The sequence below is a fragment of the Melanerpes formicivorus genome, unplaced genomic scaffold (assembly GCF_026170545.1).
Source record: "Melanerpes formicivorus ecotype bairdi unplaced genomic scaffold, bMelFor1.0.p_v2 SCAF_22, whole genome shotgun sequence".
Classification (NCBI taxonomy): Eukaryota; Metazoa; Chordata; class Aves; order Piciformes; family Picidae; genus Melanerpes; species Melanerpes formicivorus.
Genome location: NW_027142374.1, coordinates 4,696,433 through 4,704,195, shown reverse-complemented (window position 1 = coordinate 4,704,195; position 7,763 = coordinate 4,696,433).

The window sequence follows — 7,763 nt, the reverse complement described above, 5'->3', positions numbered from 1 at the left end:
AGTTCTGAACTTGTCTTTAAAAGCCCCAAAGGAATAAAAATCTCATCATTTCCCAGGAGACAGAAATGCCATCCTCCACCCTTTGTTGAGTCTGGTGGCTTCAGGGCTAACGCAGAGCTCACTGGGTTTGTGTCAGGAGACACCTGACTTCTGGGCTCTCTTGCCCTGCTTTTGTCTGCCTTCTGGGTTCTCCTTTTTGGTGAGCTGCCACCCTGAGAAGTTGCCACCAAAGCCTGAGTGGCTATGGGTTCTTCACCCATCAACATCTGTGTGCACCTGGAGACTGAAGGTAGAGATGTGAGCCGAGGCCGGTTCCCAAGTGACTGAAACTAGAAACCAGAGGTACCAAGAATAAACCCTGCTGTTCTGGAGAAGAAATATGAAATCGTGGGCTGGTTTGGGTGGAAGAGACCTTTAAAGGTCATCCAGTTCAACCCCCCTGCAGTCAGCAGGTTGCTCAGAGTCTCAGACAACCTCATGTGGAAAGGTTCCCAGGAAGGGATATCTATGACCTCTCTGAGCAACTCGGCCAGGGGCTCACCAGCCCCAGGCTCAAACGTTTCTCCCTTCTCTCCAGTCCAAATCTCCCTCTTGTAGGTCAAACCATCATTTCTTGTCCTGTCACAACAGGACCTCTTAAAATGTCTGTTCCCAGCTTTCTTAGCCACTTTTAAGCCCTGAAACACCACCAGAAGGTCTCCTTGGAGCCTTCTCCAGGCAGAACAAGCCCGACTCTCTCAGCCTGGCCTCACAGCAGAGGGCTTGCAGCCCTCCCATCATTGCTGTGTCCTCCTCTGGCCCCGCTCCAACAGGTCCCTGTCCTTCTTGCATCATGAACTGTTAAAAGATAATTTAGTGGATGGAATTATCACTGTCCTGGTGAAGTTCCCAGCTGGGCTGATGGTCCTGGCTGTGCATTTAGTCCTTCCCACTCTATGGCTTTGCCCGTGACCTCTTGGCAGCAGGAACCAAGACAATTTCAAGACCATTTTTATTGTCTTAAAAATCAACAAAACCCAGGAGAGTATCTGCTCAGATTCTGGACTTTCATAAAACTTGAATATTGCATTTAGACTTTTGAAGGCCTCTCAGGAATCATAAAAACAGGGAATCACAGAATGGTTTGGATTGGCAGGGACCTTGAAGAGCATCTAGTTCCAATCCCCTCCCATGGGCAGGGACATAGTTTCATAGTTTCATAGTTTCATTCAGGGTTGGAAGGGACCACAAGGATCATCTAGTTCCAATCCCCCTGCCATGGGCAGGGACACCCTACACTAGATCAGGCTGGACAGAGCCTCATCCAGCCTGCTCTTAAACACCCCCAGCGATGGGGCCTCAACCACCTCCCTGGACATCTCTCACTAGGCCAGGTTGCTCATGGCTCCATCCAACCTGGACTTGAACCTCCCTGGGCAACCTGTTCCAGTGTCTCCCCACCCTCACTGTAAAGAATTTGCTCCTAATCTCCAGTCTCAATCTGCCCTCTTCCAGCCCAAAGCCATTCCCCCTCATCCTGTCACTGCAAGCCCTTGTAAAACGTCCCTCCCCAGCTTTCCTGTAGCCTCCTTCAGGTACTGGAAGGCTGCTCTAAAGTCTTCCTGGAGCCTTCTCTTCTCCAGTAAGGCTTTGAGGCTCTGTTAAGTCACCACCACACAACTCACTGGAACTAGGAAACATCTCCCCCAGGAAGAAAAGAAGGAAGCATAAATAGAACCAGCAGCTGAGCCTCTCTGCCTTCCCTGGAAGTGATTATCAGGATCGACTGAGCCACGAAGTAAATATTGATTGAGGTGAAGCCACAGCCAATATTTACTTGTAAGAAAAATAAATTTGTTTTCAGCAGACAAGAAGCTGATATACTCATGGCCTGGGACCTGCTTCCCTCCCAGCACATCCTGGCCTGGCTTGCCCCCTACACTTCTAGCTCTTGCTGAGTGCTGATCAGATCCTCTCTCATGCTGCTCTTCTCCAGGCTCCTCAGCCCCAGGGCTCTCAGCCTTTCCTCCTCACAGAGATGCTCCAAGCCCCTCAGCATCTCTGGAGCCTCCCCTGGAGTCTCTCCAGTAGTTCTCTGTCTGCCTTGAACTGGGGAGCCGCAAACTAGGCATAATACTCCAGATGTGGTCTGACTATGGCTGAGTAGATGGGGAGGAGAACCTCCCTTGAGCTAATGGATCGTGCTGTCACGTACAGGACACCCATTTCAGCCCAGCTTCTGTCCATGATAAGATTTTGAGGTAGCTCATGTCACTCCAACTCTGGGGCCTGAGATGCTGCTAAGGGTTTTGCAAGATGAGGGGCTGACAGCTCTGGCTGATTGGTCTTGGGCTGTGCTTAGGCAGAAGAAAGGTCAAATGAGCCAAGCACCTCTTGGTGCTGCCAGTGACAGTCACATCACTGTGGTGGGCTGATGAACAGACTCAATGGCACAAGGAAGCCCTCAGAGTACTTGGTTCACCATCTTTTTCTTCTTGCACTGGGTGTTGATCTGGCTCAAAGCCATGAAGGGCACCTGACTGTGGTCTGGACTGCAGAGCATTCAGCCTGCCCATGTTTGAGCCATCCAAACCCCCCAAACCATAATGAGTTAAACATCCTTTGGCTTGTCTTTTATTAGGGGGTTTGGAAGTGTACCTAGGATCAAGCTGAAGGTGTGCATGGTGGAAGATATGAGGATGGGGTGTTGGGGGCTCAGTAAGACCTCATGTCCTCCCGCTCTACGCCTCAGCTACCCAACTCCTGCTGCACGACCTCCCAGTAGTCCCACTCCTCACACAGAAGAGAAGAAACTAGGTCAACTCCCCATCTCCCAAGATGAGTTTTCCCTACAGACCCTGAATTGTGCCTTGGTCCCAGTTGCTTCCTTGAGAGAATTGCCTTTCCTAGGGAAAAACAAAAAGGAGAGGGGAAAGGGATGCTTGATGGCAACAACACCAGCTGGTGACACAGGCATTCCCATAAATACTCTTTATTACCAGGGGAGAAGTTCTTTCCACTGAGAGTGGTGAGACACTGGAACAGGTTGCCCAGGGAGGTTGTGGCTGCCCCCTCCCTGGAGCTGTTTAAGGCCAGCTGGATGAGGCCTCGAGCAACTTGCTCTAGCGAGAGGTGTTCGTGCCCATGGGAGGCGGGGGTGGATCTGGATGATCTTTAAGGTCCCTCCCAACCTGTACCATTCTGTGGTGCTGTGATTCAAAGCCTCTCCCAGCTCTCTGGGGCAGCTGTTAAAGGGATGATGCCTCCTGGGTTGATGTGGTCCCATTGTGCCGTAACCTTTTGAGGGAGACGATCAGGATCCGCAGCGTTTGATGGATTCATGAAACAAGTCAGGCAGGAGGCTCTGCATTGCTCTGCAAGCTGCTGCCAGCCCCTCTGCACATTCCAGCTCCAGCCTCCCTCCTCCTTCCCTCCATGGGCTTTTGAAATCTGATTGTGCAGGCAGCCTGCTCTGTTGAGATTTACGAGCTCCTGGCTGCTCAGCGGAGAAAATGCCTGGGCCATAAATTTTTAACATCCCCCCTCCCTGCCTTTCAAGCTCTTAATGACCACTGCTGCATGGAGATGCTTTGATCATAGAATCATAGAGTGGTGGGGGTTGGAAGGGACCTCATTCAGTGCAACCCCCCCTGCTCAAGCAGGGGCACCCACAGCAGCTTGCCCAGGATCACAATGGCCAGGTGGGTTTGGAAGCTCTCCAGAGAAGGAGACTCCACAACCTCTCTGGGCAGCCTGCTCCAGGGCTCCAGCATTCTCACACCAAAGAATTTGTATCTTGTGTTCAGCTGGAGCCTCCTGGGTTCCAGTTTGTGCCTTGTTCTGTTACTGGGCACAACTGAGACGAGTCTGACCCCATCCTCTTGCCCCCCACCAAGTCCATTATCTCTTGCTGAGCATTGATCAGATCCCCTCTCAGGCTGCTCTTCTCCAGACTCAACAGCCCCAGGGCTCTCAGCCTTTGCTCCTCACTGAGATGCTCCAGGCCCCTCAGCATCTTTGTAGTCTCCTTTGGAGTCTCTCCAGTAGTTCCCTGTCTCTCTTGAACTGGGAAGTGGAAGCCCAGAAATGGATCCAGTACTCCAGCTGTGGCCTCACCAGGGCAGAGTAGAAGGGAAGGAGGATCCCCCTGGACCTGCTGGTCCCACTCTTTTTCATGCACCCCAGAATACTTTTGCCTTCTCAGCTATGAGGCCACATTGCTGGCTTTGCTGGTTTTCACTCATCTTTTTTCCTTCTGAGGGCCTCAGGCAAGCCTATGAGCCATAGACAGGAGCAGGCAGTGATCACAAGATGGGAGCATAAAGGTCCAGCCAGAGGTTAGATGAGAAGAGTGCTGGGAGGAAGAGATGTGGTGGTGTGGAGCTACATTAGCAGGTCCTCGTTCATCTGCTCTGCAGAGGAGGGAAGGTCTTTCTGCTGGGATACTACAACCAGACCCCTCAGATAAAGGGGATTTTGCTCCCATATATCCTACAGCAGAGAATTGTTTATGAGAGGAAGTGTTCCTGAGGGACATCCAGCCCTCTGTGCCTGGGGGCTTGTTGTGGAGTCGTCTTCCCTCTATTTGCAGGAGCCATCTGGAACGAGATTTTAATCTGCAGTGAGTCCTGAGCTCTCAAGCAGCCCTGAAAGGACGTTGCATTGTAAACCTCTTCTGTGCTGACCCCAAATTAAATTATTCATCACTTCCCAAATGAAATTATTCATCACTTCCCAAAGGAAATTATTCATGACTTCCCAGCTTCTCTGTGGCTTTCTCAGCCGCAAACAATTCCCCTTTAAAACCTTGCAGCTTGGCCAGAAAACCACCAAGACCCCGTTGTGGTGGCAAGCATGAGCTCTTGCCACCAGAGGAGAAGTACCAAATGTTGCTGAGGACCCTTCCCCATGGTGGCCCCACGTACACACATCTGCTCTTTATGTCCATTACCACCCATGCCCATAGCACCTGCTAGCAAGGATGTGTCTGGATTTACAGGAGCCATCACCAGAAGCTGAGGCATCTGCAGTAAATGTGAGTGATGACTCCTTCTCTGGGACACCTGGAGGGTCCCTGTGCTGCCACCAGCCTTGACTTCGTGCAAAGGGATTTGTGCTGTGACATTCCCCACCCCCAGCTGCTGGCTGGGATGGTCCAGATGCAGACTGCAGCTTAACTGCTGTCATTTGACCTGGAATCACAGAATTATGGAAGACTTTGGTTGGACAAGACCTCCAAGATCATAAAGTCCAACCCTTAACCCAGCACTACCAGGGCACCACTAACCCATGGCCCTCAGCACCACAATTCCACAGCTTTGAAACTCCTTCAGGGATGGAGACTCCAGCACTGCCCTGGGCAGCCTGGCTCAGGCCTGGACAACCCTTTCAGTGAAGACATTTCTCCTGATGTCCAACCTAAACTAGCAGAATTACACTGCTGGTACCTGGAGAAGCTCTGGACCAAGCTGTACACTGACACAGGTCACTGGAGAGGCACCAGAGTGTCTTGAAGATCTTCTTGGTGGTTTCAAAGCAAAGCACTGCTGCCTGAGCAAACCTATATTCTGGAAAGAGATTTTTTAGAGTGGGTCTACACTGCTGTGAGGCTCCCCTCAGTCTGGGCAGCCTACCATGCATCTCAGGTAGAGCCAGATCATAGAATCATAGAATCAACAAGGTTGGCAGAGACCTCAAAGATCATCAAGTCCAACCTGTCATCCAACACCTCATGACTAAACCATGGCACCAAGTGCCACATCCAATCCCCTCTTGAACACCTCCAGGGATGGGGACTCCACCACCTCCCTGGGCAGCACATTCCAATGGCTAACAACTCTCTCTGGGAAGAACTTTCTCCTCACCTCCAGCCTAAACTTCCCCTGGTGCAGCTTGAGATGTGATGGGAACACAGCAAGGGCAGAAACTGCAGGAGTGTAAAATCCTAGAATGGTTTGGGTTGGAAGGGACCTTAAAGATCATCCAGTTCCAACCCCCTGCCATGGGCAGGGATACCTTCCACCAGACCAGGTTGTTCAAGGTTCCATCCAGCTTTGCCTTGAACACCTCCAGGGAGGGGACATCCACGACCTTCCTGGGCATCCTGGACAATGAAATGAAACAATCAGGTCAAACCCAGCTGAGCTGCCTTTCCATGTTGGAAGCTGCATGTGGCACCACCAGAAGAGTCGCTGTCATTGAAAGTATCACAGTATCACAGTATCACTTAGGTTGGAAAGGACCTCGAGGATCATCGAGTCCAACCTATCAACACAGACCCCATGACTAGACCATGGCACCAAGTGCCACGTCCAATCTCCCCTTGAACACCTCCAGGGTCGATGACTCAACCACCTCCCTGGGCAACCCGTTCCAATGCCGAATGACTCGCTCAGTGAAGAACTTCCTCCTCACCTCGAGTCTGAACCTCCCCTGGCGCAGCTTGAGACTGTGTCCCCTTGTTCCGGTGCTGGTTGCCTGGGAGAAGAGGCCAACCCCCTGAAAGTGTTCAGAAGGAGACTTGATGGGGTTCTTGGTGCCATGGGTTAGCTGTTTGGGTGGGTTGGATTGGTTGATGGGTTGGACACGATGATCTTGAAGGTCTCTTCCAACCTGGTTTGGTTTATTCTAATAAAGGTTTATTCTAATTCTAATAAAGAGGAATGTCCAAAGCTTTGCTTTGGCTTTCGGCTCTCTCAGAGGATTTCTGCCAGATGTTTTAATTCCATGCCCTCCTGCCCCTGCAGCAGAAAACCCTTCTGTGGAAAACTGGGTGAGCTCTTCTGTGGGGAAGTAACTGCTCAAGGAAGATGTCCTCATCCTCTGAGCAGGTTGGAGTTAATTACCCAGTGGCTGCAGCACGGGGCTGCTCCTGCATTTTAAACAGCAAGGGGCTCCCACTGCACCTCCTCATCATAATTGGCTTTTTGTGTTCCTCTGGGTAATGAATAATTGCTGTGGCATTACACAGCATCAGCCAGCACAATGATGAGACTTAACCAGGGGCCAGGATCTTTGGTGGTCCTTGATGTGTCCGTTATCCACAAGGCCTGAGGCCAAGCCTGCTTTGCTGTCTAGAATCATAGAATCATTAAGGTTGGAAAAGACTTCTAAGGTTATCAAGTTCAACCTTCTACCCAACACCTCCATGACCACTAGACCATGTCCTGAAGTGCTAGATCTACTTGTTCTTTGAACACCTCCAGGGGTGGTGACTCCACCTCCTCCCTGGGCAGCTTGTTCCAGTGCCTGACCACTCTTGCAGGAAAGAAATTGTTCCTAATACCAAACCTAAATCTCCCCTGGTGCAATTTGAGGCCATTTCCTCTTGTCCTGTTGTTAGTTCCTTGGGAGAAGAGGCCAACCCCCCCTCTGTCCCCCACCTCATTCCAACCTCCTTTCAGGGAGCTGTAGACAGTAATAAGGTCTCCTCTCAGCCTCCTCTTCCTCAGGCTAAACAATCTAACCTCTCTCAGCCTCTCCTCACAAGACATGCTCTCCAAACCCCTCACCAGCTTTGTTTGTGGGCCTTGGAGAGGTGGGAGGGGGCTCCTGAGGAGCTGGCACAAGCAGCATCATAGAATCATAGGATCATGGAATCATCTGGGTGGGGAAGGACCTTTAAATGTCATCTAGTCCAACCTCACTGCAGTCAGCAGGGACATAAAACTTTGCAATCATAGAATCATTAAGACCTCTAAGAGCATCAAATCCAACCTTCTACCCAACACCTCCATGACCACTACACCATGTCAGGAAGTGCCACATCTACATCTGCAACTAGA